Here is a 15,071-nt window from a genome sequence, read left to right as displayed (position 1 = left end):
CACCTTATTCGCTAGGAAGGAGACTGGGAATGTGAATGATCATGAGCTCCAGCTGCTAGACAATGCCTTGTGTGGAGTATTAGATAATGCTAGGGATGATAAACCGCTAGTAGGGGATGTTGCGGATACAAGTTTGGTCTTTATCTTGCTTGATCAGTTCTTGTATCTGAAGTCTTGGGCAATGAAAACTGAGAGGAGAGAGGGAGCCAGAGAGATCTCCATAGGAGGATTGGTCACACCAATTTTGGTAGCCTGCGATGTGCATTTGAAGGGAGAGGTACATGAGCCGAGGTGGCTAGATATCGAGTACTTGACACTAGCGAGATTCTTGGCCTATGAGAGGCCAAATAATATGTTGCTCTTCAAGTTCGTGCATCCAGCTGCCGAAGCCACCCAAATGATCCTGTCCAACGTCGTGTGCACAAAAATCCGGCTAGGGGAGAACATAGACTTCACGCCACCATTGGAAGAGTTGTACAACCCTGAGGAGGAATCCGAAACTGATGAGAGAGAGCCGACTAGGCAAGGACATGGAGACAATTCAGAGGACTATGACTTTGAAGAGTATGTTTGAGAATCGGATGGTTGAAGAGGATGAACAAGTTCCTGGCTAGGAAAGTGAAGGACCTTACCGGCACAGTGAAGGTGATGGGAGGACAGATCAAGGAGTTGCAAGACAAGGCAAGCTGTGCCTCAGCTCCCACTTTGGCATATGCACCCACATGGATGGGGAGGAGCGGACCACTAGGAGGAATTCAAGGAGTAGCACCTCCAGAGCCTCACAGAGCGTCATCCTACGAGCCTCAAGTAGAATAGGATGTCACGAGACCCGACAGATCGCGGAGAAGCCACTCTGATGCATATCCGACGCCTAACCCGACGGGGTACATGATGTCGTACCCGATGCCTCCATCGAGCACACATTCAGGTGAACACTTGAATCTTTTCCCTCTGACATATCAGATGCCATATCCGATGTCGTACTCGATGCACCCTGCGAGCAGCTATACTGGTGACCATTCCGGACCTCTCCCACCGTACCCATCGTACTATACGATGCCCTACCCGATGAGCTACGCGATGCCTTACCTGATCAACTCTTCGGATGCTGGTCCGAGCAAGTCGTCCGTGCACATAATCGAGCTCTCTGATGAACGAATCCCGGTGCCTGCTGAAGCAGGTGACGATCCTGGCTACACGTTGGCAAGCATGGAGTCTACCACAATCTCCTTCTTCACCAACCCATGAGGTACCACTTTCATCCAAACCATTGTCTATACCATTGCATTTCATTTAGTTTCGTTTTGTGTGATTCTCAAACTTCTTTTTTGAACTTTTATTCACAGTGGACTGTGTAATTTAAGTTTGGGGGAGGGTCTGAGAATGTATTTAACATTGTGTTTTATTTTCTTATCTTCTTATTTCAAATTTTTGCATATTAGTTTTATTCATTTGAGTCTGCATCTATTTGCATTAAAAAACCCAAAATTTTTTGAAAAATTTTTAAAAAATAAAAAAAGAGTTTTCATGTAATTGCATTTACATCTTATGATTGAGTCTAGATTGCTTCATATAGGATTGTTGCATATGCATCTTAGGGGACAATGATTAAAACCACCTTGTTTAAAGACAAACCTTAGGATTGAAGTTATAGCCCTTAATCACAGTTCATTGTTGTTAGATCAATCTTTAGAAAAAAAATGAAAAATCTTTGTTTAAAACCTTGTGTCTTTTGAAAGCTTCCTCCACTTGCTTGAATATTTCATCATCTCTATATTATTGGACTTAGCCTGAACTTAAATTTTCTTGCTTATGGAATTTGAATACTTGCTCATGGTAACTCTAAACTCGGGTTAGCACTCCATTTTTACCAATTTTTTCGTTTAACCCAATTCGTTTTTCCCTACCCTTGAACCCAAACCTTTCTTTCAAACCTTGTTGTGAATTGTTGAGTGATGTCTTTTCATTGTGCTATAGGTTTTGAAACCTTGAGAGTATTAAGAACGACAAATAACTGGCTCTTGATTTAGCTAAGTTAGAATAATTTGGACTAGCTAATAGAATCGGTTTTGAAAGATAGGTGGTTAGCATGTTTATTTGGGGTTGGGTTGAGAAATGAAAAAGAAATTAAAAAAAAGGAAGTCCCTAAGGTTTGATTCAATTAGCTCTAAGTCTCTTAGTAAAAAAAAAAGAGAAAAAGGTCTTGCTATAGTCTCCTAGAAAAAGAAAAAAAATATAGGAATATAATTAGGAGTTTAGCAAAGAAAAAAAAAAAAGAGCTAGATTTTTAAAGTTTAGACCTTAGAGATTATAAAAAAAAAGAGTTAAAATCAAGGTTGTGGGTAGTTTTATTCTAGGGGGTTTGATAAAGAAAAAAAAGTAAATGAGAAAAGGATAGATTATCAAGAGTTAAGCTTTGTATGCCCTAATTGTTCTCAATCTTATATAGTTTTCACAACTGTCTAGCATTCCATCTTTTGGGAGAAAACCACCCAAAGATATTGTTTGAAACCATCTACCAAAAAGCCTTACCCTTGAAACTGATTGAGCTTGATTCACCTTCCATTTGCAAGAATTCGCCAAACACTTAAATGAATGTGAAAGAGATGTTCTTTGGAATTGCAAGTCTTTACTTTTAGTTGGAGGTTGAACTAGATCGATGTATGGTAATAAGCATAGAAAAATATTTGTAAGTATGTCGATTGATCTTAGCACCATTAAACTATCTTTAAGGACTATAGCTTGAATCCTTCGCTAGCATAAAAAAGTTATAAGTCCCCATTTTTAAAACTCATCCTCCCACTTCCTTGCTAGAGGGCTAGCAAGATTTAAGTTTGGGGGTGTGATAACTCTCTAATTTACATGTTTTAAGCATCATTTTTTGTCCATATTTTGCATTATTTTTACCCTAACCTTAGCATTTTTAGGTCATTAACTGTAGGAATTTGCATTTAGGCTATTTAAGGTGTTGCATTCTTGCATTTGCACATTTTGGATGAAAACATGTGCTTTAGAGCCTAAAATGGGGAGAAACAAGGTCAAATCCGAGCATATACCCGATGGAGCTATTGAGCAGGAAGAACAGTCCGAACCTAAACCCGATCGAGGAGGATCCAAGAGCAGGAAGAACAACTCGAAGACCTATCCGAGGAGTAACCCGACCTCATCCTCGTGCACCTCATCGAGCAGACCCTCGGGCAAGACTGGGAAGCTAGGTTAAAAGGGTTTCCATATATAAACCCCCGTCTTCTTCCTCTCGCCCTAGCACGCCGCAGACACTTAGAACAGAGAGTGAGAGCTTCTGAACGAGAGACTGAGCGATTCAAACTTTTTTTTCACTTTGTTAGAATTTATTTTACATCTTTTTTGCTATTCCTTTAGATTTCGACTCTGTACTCTTTGACTTCTATCTTGTTTTCAATACAATGCAATTTTCGTTTATATGTGTTTTTATGTTTTCTGCAATGAGATCTGAGTAGTGAAATAAAGTTTCTAGGGATGGGATAGACAATTATGTGTTCTTGATCAGTTAGGATGTCTTAGCTTGATTATTTATGTTATATAAATTCTCTTCTAGATTGGTGTTCTTAATGCTATTTTCAGACCGAGAGGTTTAGAAAAGATCTAGGGTGTTTTGCCATCGAGAGATGTTGTTGAGATGCTTGAATCAATCAATGCTAGAGATTTACTCACTTAGCCTAAGAGATTAGATGTGTAAGGATTTTATTGACAATAATGAATCGGTTTGTATTGCCTGCTTAGTCATGTTTCTCCAACGAGAGTTGGGTAGGGAAGTGATCAAGGTTGATTGTTTCTATCATGAGAGTGTTTTAACAAGATTTTAGAGATTCATTGTCTATGAAATATTTGCTTGAGGCATGTAGGATAGGCCTGGGCAAATTAACCGGATCCGAAACCCGAACCCGAACCTGACCCAAAGTAGGCAGTTCGGTTTGGGTACGGATGGTGTCTAATACTCGATCGGGTTTAGTTCTCACAAGGTTCGGATATCCGATCAGGTTCGGGTAATACACAAGGTTTGGATATCCGATCGGGTTCGGGTATTACCTGAACCTGATCGGATACCCGAACCTATCTAACCTATCTATACAATTTACATCTATCTATACAATATACAATCCCTAATTTTATTATTGAACTAACTTGTGATAGCCTGTTCGGCTTCTTGTTTTCAAAATCGAGATAAAAGTGTAAAATCCCCAATTGTTCAAGCTGGAAAATCTAGAAACTTTGACCTGCTCGGCTCCTCCCTCTGCGACTTCGCGGAGGCCATCACATGTACATCTTCTTCTCTTTTTAGTTGTCCTCTTGAAACTTCGACCTGAACGGATACACACTTAAGAGTATCAGACAGAGCAGGATTGAGACGGAATCAATTGCAGATGTTTGAGTGTTTGTATGTTTGTATGTTGGTTTTATTTTCGATATCTCTGTTTTTGCTGAGTTTTGATGATGTTCTTGTCTGATATCTCTGTTCGTTGGTTTCGATATCTTTGTTTTTGCTGAGTTTTGATGATGATTGTTGATGATGTTCGTTGATGATGTTCTTGCTTGTCTGATATCTCTGTTCGTTGATGATTGTTGATGATGTCCGTTGATCGTTGATGATGTTCGTTGGTTTTGATATCTCTGTTCGTATCTCTCTCTGTCTCTGTTAACTTTTCGACTTATCATTGATTCCGTTTATAGGATTCATCATCTCCAACTTATAGTATTTTTCTATTTACAGATGGATTCATCATCTCCAACTCATGATAACAGAGACAAAGAGAGATATGAACATGAAGAGGAAGAAGAATATCAGACACCAGAATCTAATTTAAGGGGTAAAAGAAAACAAACTCTTGGCAATCAGCTGGTGGAGGAACTGCTGCTGAGCAAAATAAGACTCCAAGGATACTTACGCCAAGATCCGGTGTATGGTGCCACTTCACAAGAGTACCTGGAAGCCAAGACAGATGTACTTGCAACTATTGTGGGAAGGAGTTAGGATGTGCTACAAAGTCAGGGACAAAAAACTTGTGGAATCATAACAATATATGGGTGGAAATGGTTGCATTAAGGATGAACGAGTTGAAAAAATATGAGTTGAATAAAATTGGCTGAATAGCATTCAACTCATTCATCCACTAAATAGGAGATGAAAGAGTTGAACAAATTTCCTTTATAATTTGTTCATTTCTCCAGCTTTTTTGGTTGAATGGGTTGAATAAGTTTTCCAACTTATGCATCTCAAATGGTAAAAAATTGGATGAATAATCATTCAACCTATTCAACCTATTAATTTAAATCATCCATTTGCACCCTATGTAAGGCATTCAAGGTGTGGGAAGAAGGTCAAGATGCTACACAAGGACAGCAAGTTATTAATCAAGAAGGAAACCTACAGAGTGCAAGAGTGCCTGAGCATGTTTTCAGAGAAGCACTTAACCAAATGGTGGTGATAGCAGAGCTTCCATTGTCTTTTGTAGAATCCATGGCATTAAGATTCTTTTGCAACAAGGTTAGTCTTCTCGTAACATGATTAACATTCTCTTAGCAACTTCTTTATTATATATGTTTTTACTAATCAAAATTTATCTTGTATAATCTGTTTAGGTAAACTTGTATAAGCCTCACTAAAGAAGGACAACAACAAGAGACATAGTGAAAATGTATCATGAGAGGAAGGCCACACTTAAACAATGGTTTCTTGAGAGTAAGCAAAGAGTCACTCACCACTGATATTTGGGTATCCTCGGTAACAAGTATGTTTTTTTCAAGTATATTATGATCATTCTTATTCTCGATCATGTTCTCTTCTCTAATATGAGCTCTCTTTTTTTTTTTTTCTATCAACAGGTTCAAGTTATATGGTGATTACAGCACACTACGTTGATAAACATTGGCGATTGAAGAAGTTAATAATCGGATTCAAGTATGTGTCGGATCACAAAGGTAAGACAATTACTAGCACTCTTCTACAATGTCTTGCTGACTGGGGGATATAGAAGGTGTTTACTGTGACTGTGGATAATGCAACTGCTAATAGCAATGCTCTGGATGAGTTTCAGTGTGCCTTCTCTCAAATTAGGACAGATTCTCTAGTGTTGAATGGAGATTACATGCATATGAGATGTGATGGGCATATTATAAACTTGATAGTTAAGGATGGACTGACTGAAATGGATGCTAGTGTTAGTTCAGTCCGTAATGCCATATCTTATGTCAGATCAGGACCAAATAGGAGAAAGGCATTTGAGCTGCGAGTGGAAACTGGTAGATTCACGGGTAGTTTGCCTCTAGATGTAACCACTAGATGGAATTCGACATATTTGATGTTGACAAGAGCAGTTAAGTTCAGAAAAGCGTTTGATAGGATGGAGTTCGAAGATAAGCTCTATAATGATTATTTCTTAGAGTATGATAATGGAGAAAAAAGGATAGGACCTCCTTTGACGAATGATTGGCGTAAAATAGAAAGATTTGTGAAGTTTCTTAATGTTTTCTATCAGGCTACATTGGTAGTTTCTGCCTCCACTACTTTGAATTCACATAAGTGCTATGGTGAGATAGTAAACATTGCAATGAAGCTTCAGTTACTTTGTCTTAATAGCGATGATGACGTGAAGGTTAATGCCGAGAAGATGTACAAGAAATTTGACAAATATTGGGATGGCATCAAGAACATAAACAATATTTTGGTAATTGCTAGTGTTTTTGATCCGAGAAAGAAGATGGAGTTTGCGAATTTGTGTTTTGCGGAGCGGTATGGAGAAAATAGTACAACTGCTAAGGGGTTGACTGATTCGACTTTGATTGTCATGCGTGCGATGTATGCGGAGTATAGTGAAAGATATGCTGATTCAACATCTCAAGCATCTGGTCAGTCTCAATCATCATCTCATGCTACTGAAGTGAGGGAAACAGATGGGTTATACGACTCAATGGAAGATGAATTTGATGGTTATAACCCAATGCAGCAGAAGTATGATACATTGCTTAGAAAGATAGGAGTTAGAGATACTAATGAATTGGAAACTTATTTGAGAGAAGAAGTTGAGAATCCTGAATTGATTATGGGCATTGAGTATGATATTCTCTCTTGGTGGAAAGTCAACAGTGCAAGATATCCCATTTTATCTAAGATGGCTAGAGATTTATTTGCTATGCAAGTGTCTTCTATTGCTTCTGAAAGTGCTTTTAGCACTAGTGGAAGGATAATAGAACAATATAGAAGCTGTCTTACACACTACATGGTGGAGGTTTTGATGTGTACTGAACAGTGGTTAAAACAAGATATTCATTTTGAAGAAAAGGTTCTTACAAATGCACAGATTCCTGCAGAAGTTGAGTTTGAAGATGAGCTTGAAAGAGGTATTGTTTTTTTTTTTTTTGTCTACCTGTTTGATCTTGATTACTAAGATACAATCTATAATACTTTTTTTGTTTGTCATTTTCTTTTCAGAGTTTGAAACTCTAACTCTTTAAGTGGTTAAAGAAGAAGAGGGGTTCGAATGTTTGGATGAAGAAGAAGTAAGTCAGCACTTGGGATGTTTGGATGAAGAAGATGTGATGATATGATTGTTTTTTTACTTCTCTACTTACTCATCTCTTTAAGACTTTAAACTTACTTTAGGTTTTACTTTTTTATCTCTTTAAAACTTTAACTCTCAGTTCAGTATTTCAATTCATATAAGACTTTTGATTTCGGGTTTTTTACTTAATTTCGATTAATTTCAATTAATTTCGGGTATTTTTACCAACTTTGGGTAAATATACCCAAACCATTTCGGATATCCGACGCCAAGTTCGGATTTCGGGTAAATCCGAAAATACCCAAATCCGAACACATCCGACCCAAACCCGACCCGATTCTATAAAATACCCGATCGGGTTTTATATGTGTACATCCGAACATCCAAAAATCTGAACATCTGAACCCGAACCCGAACGGATACCCGAATGCCCAGGCCTAATGTAGGACATCCATACTGGTCAGGAACACTTAGGAGTCGATTACCCCATCTTTAGGAGCTTTCGCATCTTGATTGTTTACATTTTTATTCATAACTCGACCCTATACCCGAACTGTTACTCGATCACCAGCTTCGTGTACACCTTCGAGCTGTTCATACTCTTCTTCTTCACCTGATCACTCCACCCGATCATGTACTCAGATGCTTGCATCGAGTATTTAGGATGTGTGGTTCTTGTTTATTTAATTTCTTATTTTAGGATTGTTAGCTCAAACTCCATTATTGCTTGGCTTAACTTGCATAGTTCTGATCATATCTTATTTGCTAGCATAACAATCATTTGGATTGATAACCCTTTGTACTACAACTGCATAGGGAATTGATACCCTGGATGAAAATCCTGTTATCAAAGATGAAAGTATTTGTTACAGATGTGGCATGAAAGAACATTGGTATCAAACCTGTCGAATACCAAAACATTTAGCTGATCTGTATCTAGCATCTCAGAAGGCAAAAGAAAGACTTACTGAGACCAACTTCATCTCTGATGAATCTGGACCTTCCTTCCATGGCTTAAATGATGAAGCTGATCTCGACATTGCAGATTTTCTTATTGATCTTAAAAACGGGAAATCATGCGAATAAGATCAATATGCCATGCTATGGTTGTAATATTTTTATATGTACTTCATGTTTTGTAAAACTCTTTTTCAATAACGGTTTTATTGTAATATATAATAAATGTTTTGTAAGTTTTACGTTGTTTTAGTAATGCATATTTTATAAATACTTTATCTCTGAAAATGTCAAATTTTGAGATTGAGGATGGAGATATGTGTCTAGCAGACAATACTTCAACACACTCAATACTTAAAAATAAAAAATACTTCTTCTCTCTCAAAATAAAAGATTGCACCGGAGGCGTGAGTACTATATGTGGTAATGCAAAGATTATTATGGGCTATGGAAAAGCCACTTTCTCAATGCCAAGGGAAACAAATTTTGAAATTGATGCATTATATTCCCCTAAGTCTCGAAGAAACTTGATAAGTTTGAGAGATATCCGAATAAGTGGATATCATATAGAGACTATGAATAAAAATGACACTGAATATCTTTGCATAACATCTGAGAGGAAACATATATTAGAAAAATTACCAATGTTATCCTCTGGATTATATTGCACTAAAATAAATAAATTTGCATCATATGTTATAGTAAATTCTAATTTTACTAGTACATTTAAGATATGGCATGAAAGACTTGGACATCCTGGTTCTGTCATGATGCGAAGAATTGTTCAAAATTCAAGTGATCATCCATTGAAAACCCAAAAGGTATTTCAATATGGTGAGTTTTCATTTAATGCATGTTCTCAAAGAAAACTCATAATTCGGCCATCGCCAGCCAAAGTTGGGAATGAATCACTAATGTTCTTAGAGAGAATACATGGTGATACATGTGGACCTATACATCCTTCATGCGGGCCGTTTTGTTACTTTATGGTAATGATTGACGCATCTAGTTGATGGTCACATGTATGTCTATTGACAACACAAAGTACGGCTTACGCAAAATTTATTACCCGAATAATCAGGTTGAAAGCTCAATTATCTGATTATGCCATAAAGAAGGTCAGACTTAATAACGCTGGTGAATTCACTTCACAAGCTTTTAATGACTATTTTATGTCCATAGGAATCGATGTTGAGCATCCGGTTCCTCATGTTCATACACAAAATGGCATGGCTGAATCTTTGATTACTGAATCTTTGATTAAACGGTTGCAACTCATTGCTAGACCATTAATACTTTGAACAAAGCTCCTAATTTCTATATGGGGTCATGCTATATTGCATGCTGCGACATTGATCTAGATTTGACCAAGTGCATATAATAAACATTCCCCTTTGTAGTTAACGTCTGGCCAAGAGCCAAACATATCCCATATCCGTATTTTTGGATGTGCGGTTTATGTTCCTATAACCCCACCACAAAGAACAAAAATGGGGGCACAAGGGAGATTGGGTATATACGTCGGTTATGCATCTTCGAGTATAATTTAGTATCTTGAACCGCAAACTGGTGATATGTTTACGGCACGTTTTGTCGATTGCCATTTTAATGAAGAAGAATTTCCAGCGTTAGGGGGAGGTATTAAACAAGTATCAAAAGATATCACATGGTATACACCATCTTTGATATATATCGATCCCCTTACAAATCAACGTGAGCTAGAATTTCAGAAAATATTAAATATTGAAATGTCTGATCCTGATTGGTCGTTCTAAATCCTATGTGGACGCCTTTATAAGCTTATAGCTTCTATTTTTATTTAGTGTAGATTTAAAAAATGTTACATATTGAGATGTCTGATCCCGATTGGTCGTTTAAAAAATCTGAATATACAAAATTCTGGAAATTTTAAAAATGTTAAATAATGAAGTGGCTAATCCAATCCCTATTGGATGTTAATAATATAGAAAGTTTTGTAAATTATAAGAATGTTAAATAATGAGTGACTAATCTCTATTGGATGTTAATAATATAGAAAGTTTTGTAACAAAAGTTGGCAAATCAATTACCAGATGTAGGCTCTGATTGGTAACCACATTTAAAAGAGGCGGTTAAAACTTTTATAGCGGTTGTAAAAGAGATTGTTAAAAAGAAAGCGGTTTAAGTTAGCAGATGGAAAAGATGGTAGAGTAAAAGAAAGCGGTTGAATATTTAGCTTGATTGGTAACATTACAGCGGTTGAATAGTATAAGTTATAATAAATTTTTAAACAATTAAATTAATTTAATTAAAAATAAAAAATAAATGAAATGATAAATTATTATCTAATTCATAATATAAAATATCAATATATTTAAATGATATTAACTAAATGATCAAATGTGATATTAATGAAATTATCAAATGTATATTTTAAAATCTTACTATTCAAATCATAATCTTAAATTACTAATTTTTTTGGCTTACTAACCTTTTCCTAAAAACATTAAAAAGAATAACAACACATATTAAATCAAGATTATGATTTGAATAGTGAATAAAGGAACAAAAACTATGCAATATTTTGCTAAAAAAATAAAATGAACTGTGCAACCTCTTTATAAATGTCAAACGCTGGTTTTTGTTAGTGATTAGGATTAGTGTTTGCAACCACCAAAAATAGGTTCTAACCACCATCTTCAATCGCTTTCTCCAACCTTGATATCCAACCGCCTTCTCCAAAAGACTTGTTGATTGGTGGTTATTACAGCGGCTCGTTTGCAAACAATGCGTTTGGGTGCTTCCAATCAAAGCCGTATTCATAGATACAAAAAGGGTGACAAAGTCATATATCTCCGATGCAAATGTACCATCAAGAGTTGAAATTCCTAGAGAGGACTTTAATGGAAGCAAAGCTAATGAACCTAAGGTTCAACTAAAGCGTGGGAGGCCAACATGCTTTAATGATAAAAATCCTCGAAAGAAAAAGAAAATTGGTAAAAAAAAAGGTTCAAGAAAAACTAAATAAAGGGAAAAGTCTTCAGGATGATGTGGAAAAATATGAGATTTCTATTAACTATGCTCAAGATGGAATGTTATGGGCTAGAGATGAAATCGATGATGATAATGGTGTATTCTCTTTTTTTTTTTTTTTGTATCTAAAGAGATCAATCATGAAAAAGATGATCCAGATCCAGATCCAAGGTCCGTATCAGAGTGCCAACATAGGCCTGATTGGGAAAAAATGGAAAAAAACTATGCAAATTGAGTTGCTCTCCCTCAATAAAAGTAATGTATTTGAACCTATTGTCACTGCATCTAAAGATGCTAAACCTATTGGTTGCAACTTGCAAGTGGGTATTTGTGTGAAAGAGAAGTGAACAATATGAAATCACACGATATAAAGCCCGACTTGTTGTGCAAGGTTTTTCTCAAAAGCCTGGAGTTGATTATGAAAAAACATATTCTTCCGTCATGGATGCAATTACATTTAGGTACTTAATGAGCCTTACGGTTTCTAAGAAATGTATTCTTATGGATGTAGTGACAACATATTTGTATGGATTGTTAGATAATGATATATACATGAAATTCCCAGAAGGATTTAAAATTCATGAGGCAAAAGACTCAAAGTCTAATGAAATTTGTGCAATCTAATTAGAGCGATCAATTTACGGATTAAAACAATCTGGGCGCATGTGGTATAATCGCTTAAGCGAATACCTATTGAAGAAAGGGTATGTTAATAATGAAATATGCCCATGCGTCTTTATAAAAAATCTCCATCGGGATTTGTGATCATTGATGTGTATGTTGATGATCTAAATATGACTCGAACTCGAAAGGAGATTGATGACGCAAGAACTCATATGAAAGAAGAGTTCGAAATGTAAGATCTTGGAAAGACTAAATTTGTCTTGGGCTCCAAATATAACAATTACAAGATGGAATATTTGTGCTCAATCATATTATACGAAAAATATTTTAAAGCTTTAATATGGACAAAGTGACTCATTTAAGTACTTCAATGGTCAATAGATCTCTGAATGTTGAAAATGATCCATTCAGACCTTGTGAGGATAATGAGAAAATTATTGGTCCCGAAGTACCTTATATGAGTGCTATCGGTAGACTTATGTACCTTGCAAATTGCAATAGACCAGATATTGCATTCGCTAGTAATCTACTTGCAAGATATAACTCATCTCCTATCCGCATGCATTGGAATGGGATAAACATATTTTTTGTTCCCTTCAAGGAACGATTGATTTGGGATTAAATTATCCTAGAAACTTTGTTTTTGGTCTAGTTGGTTTTGCAGAGGATATTTATCAGATCCACATAAATCTCGATCCATAACTGGATACATTTTCAAAATTGGAGGACTGGAATTTCGTGGCGCTCGCAGAAACAAACATTGGTCGCCACTTCCTCAAATTACGCGGAAGTCATTGCCCTTCATGAATCATGCAAAGAATGTGTATGGCTTGGATCTATGACTAAACATATACACGAAGCAAGTGGAATAGACATGAGAATAGAACCAACAAGATTGTACTACGATAACTCTGCATGTGTCACCCAAAACAAAGAAAGTTATATCAAGACCGACAGAACAAAACACATTCCTCCAAGATTTTTCTCCTACACTCAAGAACTTGAGAAGAACAAGGAAGTTGATGTTCAGTACATCCGCTCAAGTGACAATGCATCAGATCTATTCACAAAAGCGCTTCCGACTACCACATTCAGAAAGCATATTCACAGTATCGGAATGCGTCTTCTACGAGATTTATGAAGAAAGATTACACCTATCTTTTTGAGGGAGAGATTACATTACTATACTCTTTTTCTCTTGTCATGGTTTTTATCCCAATGGATTTTTCCATGACACGGTTTTTAATGAGGTAGTACGTAACTCGTCAATGGTGATGGGTAGTCAAGGGGTAATATTGTGAAACACAAAGTGTGATTATTCCATCACAAACACATGGCATTACACTTGTCCATGTAGTGTTACATGATCTTTAAAGTGTAACATTCGTCATTACATCTTTCCACTTGTCATTACCAAAACTAATGGGTGTGTGACTCATGTGTTTTGTAGTTCATCATAAATAAGGAGTTGTAGAAGAGTGATATGTGTAAGTTTTCCTTGATCAAAAAGGTTCCCTAATCTCTCTCACTCTCGTGGCTTCTCCTCCCTCTCTCTCTCTTTATTATTTTCTTGTTCTCTTTACAAAATATTACAAAGCCATATAAGTGTATTATAGTTATAATTTACAAAAGTTTCATTTAAAATTTGGGACAGGAATGAGATGAGATGGAGAGAAAAAGAGAATTCTAAAAAAAAAAATATACCAACCAAGAAGTAAATGAAAATTGTTTTTTGTGTTACTTTTTTTTTTTTTTGTCGGCAACCTTTTCATTAATTAAACCCAAGATGGGCATCTGAAAGATAATACAAGATGATATCGGAGCCCAACAAACTAAAGCCCAAATCATTAACCTAATTTTTCTAAAACAAAATACAATAAGGCACAATTAGGTTTAGAGAGGGACACGTCTTAGGACACGTGTTAAAACACGATGTTGGGGTGGAAAACGACCGAGCTGACATCGCCTTCCACCGGAGCTGAGTCTCCGATTAGATCCAAAAATTTCCAGCTATCAAGTTCATCTTTTTCCAGCACAAGGATCCATCGATCTTCAGCTTTTACCCCGAATATCATCACTTTCCTTATGCATCTTCTTCTGAGTGTTTAGAAACAAAGCCGCATGAATCTTCAGATCTGTGAAACACCGGAAAACATGAGATGGCTAGATGTCAGATTAGTCGCAAAACTTTGCTCTCCTAAACTGATCTTCACCCTCCACAGAATTCCTCCCATCATGATTCACAAACTTAAGAAGAAACCATCATACGATGCCAATCATGGCCACTTGTGTGTATGAGGATTTACTTTTCTCTTGATTGGAACCAAGCAATCTGATGACCCAAAACCTTTGTAACATCACTCAGCTTTGACCTCTTCAACATAAAAGAGATCTATCAACCTCTGCAAAAGGAAAAGAAAACACAAAACTTAGCCATAAAGGCTAAGGAGAACTCGCATCTAAGCGAGAAAGAGAAACCGGACTTAGCCGGAAAACAAAAAACGACGATAAAAATCGCCGGAATATTATACAGCAGCTTTCTCTCTCTGAAAGATTTGAGAGAGAGAAGAGAGAAAAAGCTGTTTTTTGTGTTACTTAATATTGGTAAACTTAAAATTCAATGACAAACTAACCTATATAGTCTATTAAATATAAACCTTATACTCATAATAAAATCAAAATAAATATAAAGCTCTCGATTCATATAAGACAAGGTAGATTTAAATGACACAAATTATTATAATAAATAATTTATAATTTCCTAAAAAAATAGAATATAGATTTTTGTATAATATTCTATTTTATTCATTTATTATTACTATAAGTCTACAAGATGCAATTCTTGAATAACACCAAAATTTGTTTTAAAATTTAGTACATCATCTCTAAATTTCCAAAAATAGAACTATATTTCAAATAAATCCTAAAATCTAAATATGA

The sequence above is a fragment of the Camelina sativa genome, chromosome 15, assembly GCF_030686135.1.
Source record: "Camelina sativa cultivar CO46 ecotype springtype chromosome 15, ASM3068613v1".
In the NCBI taxonomy this organism is placed as follows: Eukaryota; Viridiplantae; Streptophyta; class Magnoliopsida; order Brassicales; family Brassicaceae; genus Camelina; species Camelina sativa.
Note: the sequence above shows the minus strand (reverse complement) of the source record.